Source organism: Rhipicephalus sanguineus, chromosome 4 (assembly GCF_013339695.2).
Source record: "Rhipicephalus sanguineus isolate Rsan-2018 chromosome 4, BIME_Rsan_1.4, whole genome shotgun sequence".
Taxonomy (NCBI): domain Eukaryota; kingdom Metazoa; phylum Arthropoda; class Arachnida; order Ixodida; family Ixodidae; genus Rhipicephalus; species Rhipicephalus sanguineus.
Window position 1 is genome coordinate 119,675,525 of NC_051179.1, and position 16,361 is coordinate 119,691,885.

Sequence of the window (16,361 nt, forward strand, 5' to 3'; positions counted from 1 at the left end):
TGCTTAGGTATCGAGCTGCGTGAATCCTAGATAACGGTATAGGAACAAGGCTTGTCTCTACTGTGCTTTTCTGGCAGCTTCATCGGCGAGGTCGCTGCCGGAGATACCGCAATGACTTGGTATCCACTGAAACACAACGTTGTGTTCTTTTTCAACCGCATAGTGGAGCATTTCTCGTATCTCCCACACAAGTTGTTCGTACGATCCGCGACGAAGTGCCGACGAAAGACATTGTAGAGGCCGCCTTTGAGCCGCGGAATACTGCCCATCGATTGGCCGGTTGTTGCTTGATATAATCAACGGCACCTTGCAGGGCAACAAGCTCCGAACCAGTCGATGCGCTCACGTGACAAAGTTTGTAAGTGAGGTTGATGTGTCGTAATGGGATGACGGTGGCGCCGGTGGGCTGGTATGGGTGGTAGAGCCATCCGTGAATAAGGGAATTCTGTCAGCATAGAAATGGTGCAGAAAGTCCAGAGCTGCTTGCTTCAAGGTCAAGGTAGAAAGATCTTTTTTGTTGCTGATTCATGGGACGGGAAGGCGCACTTCGGGTTGACGTAAGCACCACAAGGCGGATGGCGAACGCGCCGAGGGTGTGAAACCCGACGGTAGCAAAGCGCGGTAAGAGCTGACGACGTTGGAGAACGACGCCTGTGGTCCTTGTTCTGGCAGGTACGGCAGATGGCTAGACACCATCCGTGAAATATGTCGAATATGCGCTTTCAGATGTCAATCACACTAAGGGGGCTAATTTGATTGACGGAACCACCATACCTCAGGTTGGGCGGGGAGGTGCGGTTTGAAGCTTCGCGAGAAGTCTGTATGGTGTGCGCGTCGTTCTGTCCCATCATTATGTGCACTGAACCGTCACCCAAACTTCCCAGTACATGATTGTGTGTACGTATATGCGTGGGCATAGGCCTGCCCACAAGAAGCGGCCATCCCCTCTAATCACTTAAAGGGGTGAGGGGGGCGAAGTCTGCGTATATTTTCACTCATTCGCACCTGTTCCGTCATCGTTCCAAGAGCAAGGTTATGGCCACGCAGGCTTTCGATGATAGTGGTGACCGAAGGCCCTTGATGCTGCATTCCAAGAACTGTTGTACGGTGCTCGGCGGCTGACCCGAAGGTCGCGGGTTCGATCCCGGCCGCGGTGGTCGCATTTCGATGGAAGCGAAACGCTAGAGGCCCGTGTACTGTGCGATGCCATTGGACGTAAAGAACACCAGATGGTCAAAACTTCCGGGGCTCTCGACTACGGCGTCTCTCATAACCATATCGTGGTTTTGGGAGATTAAGACTCAGATATTATTATTATTCATTTTTATTTTTCCATTCGTTCTGAAGTATCTTTTGAAACCTGTGCACGCCTATGTGGGCGGGTTCATTACTTCGGAGTCTCCTGAGATCAACGATGCTATAAAAACGCATCAGAACCTCGTGAGTTTTACCTTGTGAAAAGTGGGGCTTTTAACGGACACAGTAATTCACAAAAGAAACTATATAAATGAGAACTAACAGACATTAATGCCAAGGCATATATAGGGGACGTTATATGTAGTAATTAGAATATAAATGTGGACGAAAAGATAACTTGCCGCCGGCAGGGATCGAACCTGCGACCTTCGAATAACGCGTCCGATGCTCTACCACTGAGCTACGGCGGCGATCATCCTCTCGTTCACTTTATGGGGTATATATGTGCACCCACACCCAGGAGTGTTAATCAGCGCCGATCGCAGCCGTGGCGGCTAGTGTGGAAAGTCCTCTACTTTCCTTCATAAAAGAAACTAAGATCACTGCAAGGACTGTGTGGATTTTTCCGCCTTCGCTGCTACAATGCAAAGGGCAACATATTTCGTGGAATACTGGAAAACGCAGCTTCGAAGCGGGATGAATGCAAAGAATAAAAATTAGGATCCCAGCAGGAATCCAACCCAAGCATTCTGTCTGCGTGGCAGTCAGCTATACTACCACAGAGCCACGCCAGGTGTTGAAACTGCGTTGGAAAAGCAGCCTGTGCAGGCGTAATGTCGGTGCGACGTGAATTGTGCTTGTGGTGCTGGCTATCGAATTTTATAAGAAAACAATAAACACTACATATGTACTCCTACCATAAAGGCGTCATATCGTGGTAACGTCTGAGGTTCCAATGTTGGCTCCGCTTCTATAGCAGTTTAATAAACATCACATTTGTATTCCTATGATTCAACAAGCTACGTATATTGAAGCGTTGCTCGACTCCGGAGGAATATGTTAACGAAAGTTACGTGGGAGATTCACATCATCGCACCGTAAAGTGCACTTCGTTTCGATAATACTGACCTATATGCTCTAACGTGAGTGCTGACGTTACGTCACACCATAAGTTAGCCTTTAAACGCCAGTGTTGTCTACGTACCTCGTAAGCGCACGATATGGATACAACAGCCACAATTACAAAAACACGTCGATCCTCCTCGTCACGCTGGACTCAAAGCCACAAAATTCAGCATAAAAGTACTTGCTGACTGCGTCGCATGAAAGCGATTCCCACAAGGCTTGAGATTTGGCGAAGTTTTCGCCATTCCTTTCCTATACGAACCAATTTGGCCAGAAACGAATTTTGTTAAAACTGTCTTTTGTGGATTACTTGTTCATTTTCACGACGTTTCCAAAACATAATATGTTAAGATGTTCTTCAACAAATATGCATTTTTTTCTGTTTTTATTATGACGACGTGCAACGCAATTTTGAATCGTGTCTGATTTACCATTACATTGCAATGAAATTGATAATGCGTATACGCACTTGCTTGCATGTCCCGCTTAAAATATATCGCTGTAAGTTAACAAGGAACATCAATAAGAAAGAAGTTGCAGCTGAATCGCGCTCAGGGCGAGGCATTGATAGTGACAATAGCTCCGTGCTCAAGGCGGACAGATATTGGCTGGTTCCGCTAACACTTGCTGTGAAAAGAGAGAGAGAGATAAAAGCGAAGGAAAGGCAGGGAGGTTGACCAGGTTGTACCCGGTTTGCTACCCTACACGGGGGGAGGGGGGAGGGGAGAAAAGGAATAGAGAGAGCGAGAAGGAAAGATGGAACAAGTAAAACGCGCACACAGATCAGTGTTCACCGTATACACACAGACAGTCACAACGGAGAAATATTTGACATTGGTTCCTCTGCGAGATGTTAAAAAAGGCTTGCAAGGACTGGCTCCAAGGAATCGAGAACTTGCAGAGCGCATTGAGCTGACGGAGTTGTCATTCCGTTGAGGAGAGTGCGCATCGTGGTCATGAGAGGCCTCAACACAGCGAGGACTTGTAGGTTCTTGTCGTGGCAATCATCCATGGACGATGAAGCACACTTCGGGGCATTCTGTATCGACTCTTTATGAGTGCGCAGTGGTGGCAGCGGGGACCACGCGACATCCGCCGCCGCTTTCAAAGCTTCTGCGTCTTTCCGGCTCTCCAATTGTGATGCATTGGGCGGTGGTGGTGGCGGCAGTGGCGGTAGCTGCCGCTTAAGGGAAGTCTGACGATCTGTCGGAGTAGGAGATCGCGTTGTCCGTCCATATTGGGTAGCAGTAGTTTAAGATCTTCGTCGCCGATGCGAGCGTCGTTGTCTACTTCTAACCACATCAGCAGCCTCTTTGTGCGTCGAGCCGTCCCGCACCATCTGTTTCATGACGCTCCATTCTTTTTTCACTAATGGACAATCCCTTGATGAGGCTTCGTGCGATCCATGGCAGTTGGTACATTTCAGGGCAGTTGCTCGGCAGTGAAAGGGTACAGGTTTCCTACGTGCTTTTCTTTTACGCACACACGGCCACATTTAGCACAGCTGTTGCTACTAGTAACAAAACACACCACTGGTGTACAGATGCAAGCGCAGAAAATACTGTTTTCGAACCGATCAGACATGGTCGACGCCTGACGGCCTCCCCGCCCATTCGTACAAACACAACCGCGCGATCGCGCACTACACAGTACAGTACCTGTGAAAATGAAGCAGAGAAAAAGGGGAAACTGGTGCGACAAACCGACAAGCCTGCGAGATTGCGCGCTGCTGGTGCGCTATCTCGGAGGCCATGGACAAACGTGCGCAACCCAGTTCAAATCGCCCGCCGAGCGACAGCCACTCAGCTCAAACCGGAGGGCACGCAGCTGCAGTGATGTTGAGGCGGTTGAGGTTCGCTGAAAAAAAGAAAGCTCTCGCAGCGAAGGGAGCATGTGTAATGCCGCAATAAGTTTGTTTCGCGCACGTGGTTTTACCACGTTTATTATTATTACGTGCGGTTATCGTCGCTGGAAGTCGTGGAATGGACACGTACATACATCGCGTGTGGGGACGGTCGCATCGTTGTTTGACACGGAATCGTTGGCGGCCATGTGTTGTCGCAGCCCCAACGAGCGCGAAGCGGCGAAGCTTTGAACAAGATTACAAGCGCGCGCCTTTTCACGAGACTGTCGCCACAGCAAATATCGCACTTAGGTGAGTTCAAGAACGCTGCCAAATCGCGTGACTGTGCATGACGAGTTTGTGCAGGTAAGGTAGACCGGCCGGCGACTTGCCACAGCAGAGATGGTGTGCGAGAGGAAGTGTTTGACATTAAAGTATGTATTGTGCTACTATCTCTGCTTTCTGTGCTGCTTGTTACACACTTCTACGGAGCGATTGTCGTATGCCTCGATTACAGCTGAAAACAGCCTGAAGAATAGGCGTCGCATTACGGGATGCTGTGCTTTTGTTATGTAAGCCTTGTGTTGTTGCGCCGTTCTTCCTTGGCTGTATACACTGCGAGATCGTTGCTTGAAGCCACTTGTACATGTATTGTAACCATATAAATGGATCTGCTTTTAAACGTACTGGTCGCCCTGTACGGTGAAAATGCAGCAGAAGTTGTCGTTCGATAAGCATAGTTGTAGTGTCTAACGTGGAAATCAACTTGATAGAAGTAGACGGGTGTGCAGATAGAAATAAAAATGTACGCACGCAGCGCTGTCATGCACACGCCACGCTGCTCAGAGGTGTATGTGCGTGTGGTTTAGTCGCCGTCAACGGTGTTGCGCTCGTTTTCCACAAGAAAAAAACGTAATTGTTCTATAGTGAGGATTTTAGCCTGGCTGCGTAAGGTCGCGGCTGGTAGCATTTATATGTGTGCAGACAACATAATTAATCTATTAGCAAAGGGAAAGCATAGCGGACATTTATTGTTGTCAGTAACTGTAGTGTAGTAAACACTACCTGAATTGAAATGGATTGAAGTATACGAAAAATCACTCTTTCCGGCAACGGTATCTCAAGTCCGATGCTCTGATTGAGCTACGACGACCTAGGACGGAAAGCGCTTCTCCGTGCACTTCGTTGGATATTTATATATCTGTAAGCCCTGGGAGTGTCAGGCAGCGCCAGCCACTGGTAGTCTAACCCTGGGAGTGTCAAGTAGCGCCCACCACTCGGAGTCAAGGCGGTGGGTGCAGAACACGCTTTTATTGCCAGAAAGCGTCACGTGACGCATGACTTTTCCACAAGGTGGCAGCTGATGAATAAACCGTCGCATGCGAACTCGAGGAGACGTTTGAAGACTGCTTGGCCATGTTTGAACGCGTGATTGTACCGACTGTCTTTGCTACCTTGACGATGTGATTGTCTTTTCTTCCACCTTCGACAGACACCTGACCCATCTCACTGCAATTCTCGCAGTTGTCAGAGCAGTCGGTCTTCAATGAATTCCACGAAATACCAATTTGACCGCCGTGAGATTACCGTGTTGGGCCATCTTCCGTCGTCCAACCAGATTCCGAAAAATTCCGCGGCGGAAAAGCTCCACACTTCTGACGTCTGGAGCTTCATCGGCCTATCCTCTTACTTTCGTCGTTTTGTGAAAAACTTAGCCGACGTTGCTAGGCCACAAACAGATCTGTTGAAGGAGGGTGCCACATTCTCATGGGGCTCTGAGTAGGCTCAAGCGTTCACCGCTCTCATCGGCTTACTGACTACTCGCTACATACTTGCCAACTTTGATCCACCTGCTCCAACAGAAGACCGGACCGACACAAGAGGGCGCGGCATCGGCGCAGTCCTCGCTGAACGGCAGCATGGTAGACTATGCGTGATAGCTTACGTCAGTCTCCTGCTCTCTCCCCCCGAGAGAAGTTATTCCATTACCGAAAAAGAGTACGTACGTACGTCTCTCAAGATTATCGCGACTGGGACGCCGCGTTGGCCTACGTGACTTTCGCGCATACTTCCTCTGGACACTACTCCACGGGAATTTCACCTATTTATGGGTTGTATGGCGGCGACCCCACATTGCCGTTTGAAATCGTCTTCCAATCCGTGCGATGTGCTACCATGTACGCTCGCGACGTCACTGACCGGGCTCACATGGCTGGCCATGTCGCCCGATCTCGTGTCGCCACGTCGCAGGATATGCAAAAAGCCCGCTGTGACCACCGGCATCGTAATATGAAGTTTGCCTCTGGTGATTGGGTGCTCCTTTGGTCACCATGCCGCCGTGTAGGGCTCTCCGAGGAACTTCTGTCCCGCTATGCAGAACCCTACAAAGTCTTGCGTCAAGTTCGCGACGTGAACTACGAGGTTGCGCCATTACACTTAGATTAATCATCAAGTCCACCACCTGTTGACATTTTGCATATTTCGCGGGTGAAACCCTACTTCTCTCGCACTTCTTTGCCGGACTTGCGCCGAGACGACGCTACAACGCCAGGGCGTCCTGTTATGGAGATCAAATGAAGGAAGACGAAAAGCTGGTGAAGCTGACTGGCTGTCAAGTGTGGTGGTCAGCCGTCTTGACTCTTTTTACAATTATTCTCTGTAAATACATATTGCTCATACTCAAGCAACCCCGTATCAATATGGACAGAGAACAATGGTGGAATTCTTTTTAGCTTAGTGAACGCTGTTCAAATTTATTAGAGCTAGATCTTGGTGATTAGCGATAACCGTTGTGTAAGCAAGTTAGGCCGTGGCGGGTTACCTTAACCATTCTGATGCCACTCCTCCTTGCACATAGACAGTGTTGCGAGCATCCCCAATTACGTTGTTGTCAAGACCGTGGCAGTTAGCAGCCGGTTGAATACATGCGAAAAAAGGAATATAACCGAACGCAAGGAAGTCTTACACTGAAAACGTCCCGTGTCCCGTTTGTCCATTATGTGCTGCATTCATGCACTCTGAATGTTTTACAGTAGTCAAAGATTGCGTGTTTTTATTCAGATGAACAGGGAGACATTGTCGGGAAAAACTTGCTGAAAGGAATCACGTCCAACATTGTTTCTTCAGTATCAGTACACTTTGTCCCAGATATCTTTAGTCAAGACAACTTTCGATACGCACCGAGATACAAAGATGCCAACAAGAGTGCTTTGTTATGGAAGCCGCCTCGAGCATACTGATAAATGTATTTGTGTGACACGCCTTGTGAGTCAGCAGTAATTAATTGAATAATTAAATATTCATCGCCTAATCGCCGAACGTAGTACGTCTGATAATGCAAGACATTTGAGCACATCATGTTAAAAAATTTGGCGGATAGGTGGTGCCATAAAGATTTGCGAATGTCTCCGGCCGCACCTTATCCCACCACAGCCATGGCGGAATGGTTCGGCATCCGCCGTTGCTGCGGGAAGTGGAAAATTTCTGCCGCCATTTACCGTTAAACTTAGTACAAGCGCGCTTCCGGCCAGGTGCTCGACAGAACTAAGTTCCATGGCATTTGGAAACAAAGCCACCATGCAGCAAATTGACGGCATCGGACCGCCATATATAAAGTAATGTCACCTCGAGTATATTTTTTATGAAGAAGGATAAGACGTTTATTGAGAAAAAATAAATAAATATGAGGAGTGGGAAGTGTCAGGTAAGTTCCCCATTCCAGGAGACCAGTGGCCGCCACTGTTCTCCGCGGCTTGATCAAGGTCAGTTCGGGCGAGGACGGGCTCCTAAGGCTCCCCCAGCATCTTGAGTATCAGAGGCGACTGCACTTGCATAGGTTTTCTCTGACACTCCCATGTGACACGCTGCAGCGTCGGTCTCGACTCGCAACACGGACATTGGTTTAGTTATGCATTCGGGTATATGTGTTGAAACCTTCGAAAATGTGGGTATGTATTAACCTGAAGAGGTTTAAGGGTACCAGCTTCGCCTACTTTCGTGGATTTACGCGGTGAGGCATACAGCTGTATTGTCTTACGTTGATGCTGCAGTATGTCGCTAACAGTGTGTAGTTCGTGTTGTTTATCGACGTCGTTCTTCGCCCGGTCGGCCAGATCACGAGTGTGCGCCGGCTCATTACCGGAGATACTTTTCTAGCCTGGGCAGCATATTATCGCATGGTCATGTGGGAGCTTGTTACCGAACATTCTCGAAGCGACATTAGGTAGACCACCACGTATAGAAACATTATACAAGCCTCCTGCGAATCAAACAGGGCTAGCGCGGAGGCATTTTTCGCCTCCTTGGTTCTAATGTCTAGCGCAATAGCCGTTACTTGCGCCGTTGCGGTACAGGTCGTGTTAACAGACGCTGCAACAGCTTCAATCGTATGGTACAGTGGTTCAACTGCTGCTACGATGCAGCTCTGGCTTGATCTGGCGGCATCGGTGTATGTCACCTCTTGAATTTCACGAAACTGTTTTTGAGGCTGTCGAACTCTAGCTTGTCTTCTCGCCCTTAGTATAATTTGCCCATGTTCCGCAGAATGGCGGGGATGGTTAAGGGTCGTCGTGTTTTCCTAGCCAGTGTAGTAATGTTCTCCCGGCAGTACTGTGGTCTAGGGGGTTGACCCAAGTGAATGAGAGTTTCTCTGCCGGCCTTTGCAGGCGTAGCCGTTCCTTCTGTGAAATAAACGGAAGCTCTTCCAAAGCGTAGCGCAAACGAAGCGCTTCTACCTTTACGTTTGAAGCATTTAGCGGTATACCTAGGGCAGGTTTGTATGCTCCCCGTAAGGTTGTGTTTTGCTACGGTCGGCTGTTATTTCGTCTGTAGGGTGCCAGCGGCCCCACTTTTTAGTTTTTTTTTTCGTACGAGATTCTATTTCTATACGTAGCAATGTTGTCTATACCTGCAATGAATCCGCATGTGCCGCAAAAGTCGGAATTTTCGAATACTACTGCCGGATGTTTATTTTCCCAATTCAGGAAGCGCTTTCTTGAGGAAGGATCTGGCTCGCGTGCCCTTATTGCAAAGGGCACTGACAAAGCCTCCAACAATAGAAGGGGAATGGATCAAGGACCCGCTTTTTGTTCGTAGGCACAAGCATATGAAGATAATAAAGCCAGGGAAAGCATGTGGTGTGTTCGTTATTTCGTACGGGTGAAGCAGCGAACAAGAGGAGGAAGAAGAAAGGCGCTGCTTTATCTCTGAACAAACAATCTTACTTATATACCCGTGCACCCTCTAGCTTTGAACATCCAACGACAAGGCAAAGGCACATACAGAGCATACATTGTCCATACTCGTTTGTGAAGTAAATGCACGCGCGCATCGAGCTTCAAAGATATGTATAGACAAAAACAACGGGATCTGTTTTCGGGTAATATTTCCGATATTTCAGTTCATTTCATTTGTTTACCTCTTCACAGAGCAGAGAGCATGGGATGAAAAAGATTATCAGAGCTTGACTAGGCTTCCAAGCCTGTTACAGTTCAACGTTACGCAGTGGAAGTACACACACTTCGCGCAAATGAAAAATAACAACAACAAAATGAAACATTCATTATATGTGCATAGTCACCAACCTACGAAACAAATCTAGGACTCATGTTATTTTGTCAAGGCCACTCCACGTTTGCAGATATGAGCTTCATGATAAAACTTTTGAACGTTAGACCTACAACATATATCAATATCAACACCATTTCCTTCTAAAACATTTAAAACAGAAGGTAGAGTAATCTTTAACAGTCGGGCACCGTAATTCGTGCGTGAGGATTTTACTCTGAATTTTTCCATAAGCCGAAAAGGGTACACGGAACTGGATTCAGCTAGTTATGCTATTTCGTTAAGCATCCATATAATATTGTTTATTTCATATTTATATCGTAGAACTAGGCGTAATTTATACAAACAAAGGACCTTTGGAATAGCAGCAGCTTGGCAGAGCTGTGCAGAAGGATGACCTCTGGGTAAGTCGTAAATAAGGCGTAAAGCTTTCTTTTGCAAAAGATCGACGTTTTCTAAATTTGTGGGCGTGGTAGTGCCCCATACAATCTGGCAATAATTCACCTGTGACATAAACAGGGATTTGAAAAGCACCAGTTTGATTTTCGTCGGGAGGACACAATTATTGCGGTATAAAAGGCCTATAAAGCGTGAGGCAGCTAAGCCTACGTGATTGACATGGACATCCCACAGCAACTTTTCAATACACCAAATACTAAGAGTACTGAAAGCTGGCACAATTTCTATGTTTTCAGATCCGTAATGTAAAAATTGAGAGCACAGTACAGTTTTACCTTTAGGACGAAAAATCATTGCTTTTGTTTTGTTCGCAATAATTTGCAAAGCGTTCAAGTTTGACCAACGCTCGAGAATGGCAAGCGTACGGTTAGCATTCCTCAGTAATTCGTTCGCATCTTTACCGCTAAAGAGAACACTGGTGTCATCGGCGTATATAACAAAAAATGCCTCGGAGTGAATCTGGACAAAGTCATTAATATATAAATTATACAAGAACAGCCGCAGGATTCTTCCCTGTGGTACACCTAACGTAAGACGCAGTGTTTGGGAGGCGTGCCCATTGGCATTACCATAATGGTGTCTATGAGACAAATATGTTCTGATTAGTTCAAGAGCATACCCTCTAATTCCATAACTGTGGAGCTTGGCGACAAGTATTTCATGATTTAGGCTATAGAAAGCGTTCTTAAAGTCAACAAAAAGTGCTAATATTATGTGCTTTTCCAGAAACTTTTTAGGAATAAATTCTTTTTGTGCGAGTAGTGCCGTTTCAGTGGAGAGGTTCTTTCTGAAACCATGCTGGAATCGCGTTACCAAATTATGTCGTTCAGTTAAAAAGGCGAGTTAAATTAATTTTTCTAGACCCTTCGAAAAAACAGGAAGTAGAGGTGTCGGTCTATAACTAGCAATGCTTTTCTTATATCATTAAAAAAAGGAATTACTTTAGCAACTTCCATTTGAACTGGGAGTGTGGCTGTCGTGACGCACAGGTTAAAAATATGGGCCAGCAAAGGTGCAATCAGGTCAATAACATGTTTAACCTGCGAAATCTGTAAGTCGTCCGAATCAAAGGAAGTACTGCTTTTTTAGACTACGAAACGTTGCGACGACCTCCAGGTTATCAATGGGAGAAAGAAAAACGCTGTCATGATTACTCGATGAAACCAATTGCAACGCCTCGAAGCCACCACCGGACTGAGAGCGAACAAGGAAAGAGTTGTTGAAGGAATCTGCCAGCGATATACGAGACACTTCGGTCTCGTATTTTATCGGGTATTCTATTTGTACCTGCAGGATTGAAAAAAGATAGCTGCCTCCAGAGATTATCACTGCGACCATTGTACGTTGAAAAATATCTGCATAATATTGCGTCTTAGCCGTTTTAATATCCTTGTTTAGTTTATTTCTTTATGCTTTATAATGCGCTAAAATTAATAAGTCTCTAGTCTTAACAAAACTGTTCTAAAGTTGGTCCTTAACGTTTATGCGATAAAGTAAGGAGGGGCTATTCGTGGACTTCCTAATTCTCCTCCGTCGTGACAATTTTCTTTTTCTAGGGAAGTGTTCAGAATATACCGTTTTGAAATGATCCATAAATGCTTCGTACGCAGTATCTTGTTCAGTTGCGCCGTATACATCATCCCACAACGCATTTAATATCCCAGCACGAAACGTTTCAAGATTATTATCGTTTATTGATTGATAGTATCGACCACACTTTAAAAGATGTTCTGTCATTCGTTTCAACGTGCACAAAAATATCCGAGTCGTCAATGATTTTACCCCACTTTCAGACCAATAGCCAATTTCAGACACACTGTACTTGTGTCCGAACAGAACTTCACACTCTCCTTCAAGGAGCGAATCTCAAGGCGAAGTTTCCCTACGGAACTCGTCGAATTCTTTCAAAATGTCCTTACTTTCTTTAGACATTCCTTCCAATGCACAGCCCGCCGAGCACAATAATGCACACCACAAGAGCACGTTCAGTAACTATAGTTCGGCAGCGGGACTCTAGAAGCAGATAATTAGAAGGAAAGGAATTTCCTCTCACCTGCAAATATGCAAGGAATAGGTTCAGATGCGTCCAAGGAGCACACCGCTGCCGACCTAAGCTCGGTAGACGCACGCTGAGTATTTTTATCGGTGGGCGGCGGCAGGCAGCAGCAGGCGGTGGCATGCGCAGGCGCACAAACGATCAGTGTGGGCAGTCGCGGCCGATGATCACAAGATTCTTCGCAACGGCGTCTTCGTACCGGCCGTAGACGAAGCAATGAACTGCAAATATGCAAGGAATAGGTTCAGACGCTTCCAATGAGCATCTGAATATATGCTGCATACATCTGGCTGGAGAGGGAGCGCTTGTATATAAATGGGCAGTGTTTCTTCTGAAGCAACGCAGCTGCGAGTTCAAGAATGGTAGTGTGTTTTCGTCTTTTGTAGCGCTGTTTGCTGCGTCACCCTTAGGGACTGATGACGAATCACCAACTCACCAACTAGCCCAACTGCCCATTTTAGAGAAGTTCATCCACGCCGTTGTTGTCTATTTTCTAGGTAAACTGAAGCACTTAGGTGCTAATTGAAAAACGAATAGACGCCGCCGGTGGGAGCAGACCACACAACCTTCGCAGTTCAATTTCTCCTCACTTCAGAACTAATACCTTTGAATTGGAAACTACAAATAACACCAGCGATTCTTTCTTTACCTCACTATCTCTTGGTTTCAGACGTTTGCGACATAGCGTCGCCATTGTTGTCTCGTACGCAACCGCGGTGGCACACTGGTTACGGTCGGCTGCTGTCCCGAAGGCGGTGGCCTCCACGATGGCGTCTCTCATAACCTAAACCGCTTTGGGACGTCATGCTCCACAAAACAACCCGTTCTGTTTTTATATGTGCATCACTTTCATCACAGTACAGCCCACCATATACAATGTTATGGGGTCGTTTCCACTTTGCCTCAGAACTCGACTATAGAGATAATTTTAACAAAGTTCATAGAAGGGGCTGATTTTGTACGCCGCATTATGTCACAGCTGGTGGTAGTGTGTATCTGACTGCCGAGGCGACTATCTTGGAAACCTTCAATTTAGTTCAGGGTTGTGGTATAAAAATTGGAGACTAAAAGAGCTAGACCAGCTTCTCCCGCTCCTTCAAAACACACTGCTTGGACAGCAACGATGCCTTCTTTCTTGTGAAATTAACCTTGCCTAAATTGCAGTGCTTGCGGCCCTTAAGGTACTCTTACACGCTTTTTCATTCCCTGGTATGTGCGATAGGAGCCACAGGAAAGATAAGAAATGACCAGCCTCACATTCTTGTTCATACAGGATTGTTATGACTTGCGGTAGTCTTAAATTGCTCAAGATGCGGTAATGGACATCAGATTGCTTCTTTGATTGCATAAATCTCAGCTCAGTAACCATAAAATTAGCTTTGATGCACTGATGAGGCACCCTGCATATATGTGTTGTCTTCGAGTGCTCTGCCCTTGCATAACGAAGAGCTCTTAGCAGAAAATGCTGCCAGGACATGCGTGTCATGGATAAACTCATATGCTGCGGTACGCGCGCGAGCATTGTCCATGGAGACCAGAGTGATGATATTAATTATTGTTCTTGCGTGCGGATTGCTAGCAGAATGCTGCTAATAGTGTGGCCAAATTGTAAACGTTTTTGGCGTAGCAGCAATGTGGTTCCGGCAATACGTCTCTATTTTAAGCGTGTACCTAAGATCACTAAGGCCGGTCTTGTGACTTTGTAGTCGAGAGAGAGGAAAACACTTGCCTTCCGCTACAGTTGCCACACAAAGCGAGGTATTGAGATGTTCGCGGCAAGTGCTTAAGCAGACATTTCGCGCAGATTCCGCGTTCTTACAGCTTGCAAATAGCCATTGCAGGGTCTGAATCGCTGTACCGTCGATGCAGGAATTTCAGAGCTACACTGTGGACCGACAGTCGCTAGCTGCCCCATCACTGTCAAGCAAGGCAGCCATCGCTGGACACATGTCGCAAATGATTCCGTGACGTGAACCCTAAGACCATCAAGGCTCCGGTCGAATTATGGTGCCAGGAAGTGTGTTAATACGAGTGCAAGGAAGTACACGACCTCGACGTATTAGCAGTTGGTGATTCCTCTGCTTCAACGCCAATGCTGTGCCAGTTGTCACGTCGATATATTCAAGAGTGCTATCTGAAGTTGCTGTTTAGCGGATCGACGAGCACGTGACGCACACCAGTCGCAAGGGTCGTCGGCGCGCAAGCGCCATATTAACCAATCTACGTGGATGACTGAGAGAACCAGCGAATGCCTTCATTTGCCCAGTATTTACGAGGGATTTGACACAATATTTACACAGTGGCAGTTTAAGCGTCAAGTGCACGCTAGCATAATATGAAAAAGTTCCATCTGCCAACTCCTTCTGTGCATTCTCGTTCAGCACAATAATGGTTATGCTCAGGCTTCAGTACACTTGCTCTCTAAATAAACAATACCGGCATGACGATGCGACGAGTGGAGCTGAGGTAGTGCCCAGATTCACTGCATCAGGAAGCGCCATTCGCATTTTATTGTAATTTGTGGTGCCATGGGGCAGCGGATGCAGTGAAGCTGCAGTTATCAGCATTGCGGTGTCGAACCTCAATCTTACCATAAGCGTCATTATAGGAATTTTAAGATGAATTTTTAGAATACCATGCACTGCCAGAATAACGAATATCTCGGTCATAGGAAAACGGGTTCCTCAAGATTCTTTTGAAAGAAAATATACCTAAACTAAGGCGTACTTTTGTCATGTATTGTGCGCTGCTGCTTCAATGGAGCAGAAATAATGCTAGCCAGTGCAGAAGAAGGTAAGAGAAAACGAACGCGGGGATGTAGAAACGGTTCGGCTAGTAGTTTTGGGCACAGGGAAGCGTCTGGGCAAGCTCAAGGAGTTTGTTTAAGATAGGTTTCCGTGGCCTTTTTTATACTCGCGCTGTCTCCATGAACCGTCATGTACTCGCTGATACTTAACAAAGTCCAGAAAGTATGTTCAGTGGTGTGCTTTCTTTCCCCGAGCTACCGAGAGGAAGTTTCGGTGCGATCACACAAGATCCGCGCTCTGACGCTACCTTTAGTATGCTGAGCCAGGGAAGCGTGAGTTTAAAATTATGCGGGTTTTGGGTCGCTTTAGATGGTTAGGAAGCTTTCTTCTTCGAAGCATCCACAAAGCGCATTAGCAGGCGTAATCTTCCTCTTGCCTTGATCATGGAGAAAAAAGAAACCTCCCGGATTAAATCCTTCAGCGATCACAGCAGGAAAACATACCCCCCCCCCCTAAAAAAAGTAAAGAAGGCAAAGCGAGCATCCACCACTTATCCTCCTAGCTCGAGCCTACCAAACCACTATAATCATTATTCTACAGTTTAAAGAATCATATCCTGCTCAGCGTTTCACGCCCGCATGGATATTTCACTAATGCGGATAGACTATGCGGTAGTGTTAATCATACTGTCCACTGCACTAACTGTTCGTATAAGTAACCTCTTGCGAGTCGCTATTCTCGCCTCGCTAAGCGCACAGCTCGTACTTGCAACTGCGAGCTAACTTCGCTGTCCCTTGCAAACTTAGCGGTGCATTAGCAGTATTCGCCCTTTTCGTTTTCTTGAACTGCATGCGGCCTGAAGACGAGATTCTTGCCGATAAGGAATTCTGTAATAAAAAAGTTAGCGCTGCTTGTTCCATAGGTCGGCAAAAAATGTGGAGCTCACTCAGACACACTCATGAAATATATCTTGCCGCTTGGGCTCACTGGGACTCAGACTCACGGAAATTTTTATCAACCGGACACACTCGGACTCAGACTCACTAACTTTTGTTTTCATCCGGACTCACTTCGACTCAAACTTACCAAAATATTACTCACTCGGACTCATTCAGACTCAGACTTACGGCTCGGTCTGAGTCTGAGTAAATCTAAGTGAGTCGACTCATGAGTCTTTTAGCGTATAATTATCATTTTCGAACACGGTGTCAGTGATCTTTAACACAAACGTCCCGTAAAATCGGTGCTCTACTTGGCGCCTTTCGATCTCGCACCTTGAATAACGAGATATCAGTGGTTGCAATGCAGTAACGACTTGTTTATTGAAAAATATGACTCGCGCAAGACATTTTTATCAGTAACGTCTTTG

At 46.6% G+C, this 16,361-nt stretch overlaps 1 non-coding gene across 1 annotated transcript; it reads right to left on the reverse strand.

Moving 5' to 3' along the window:
• Nucleotides 1-1,595: 1,595 nt before the first annotated feature.
• Nucleotides 1,596-1,667, reverse strand: Trnat-cgu (transfer RNA threonine (anticodon CGU)). Its single transcript has one exon. It is a non-coding gene; the product is annotated as a tRNA-Thr (tRNA).
• Between the last annotated feature and the right edge of the window lie 14,694 nt (nucleotides 1,668-16,361).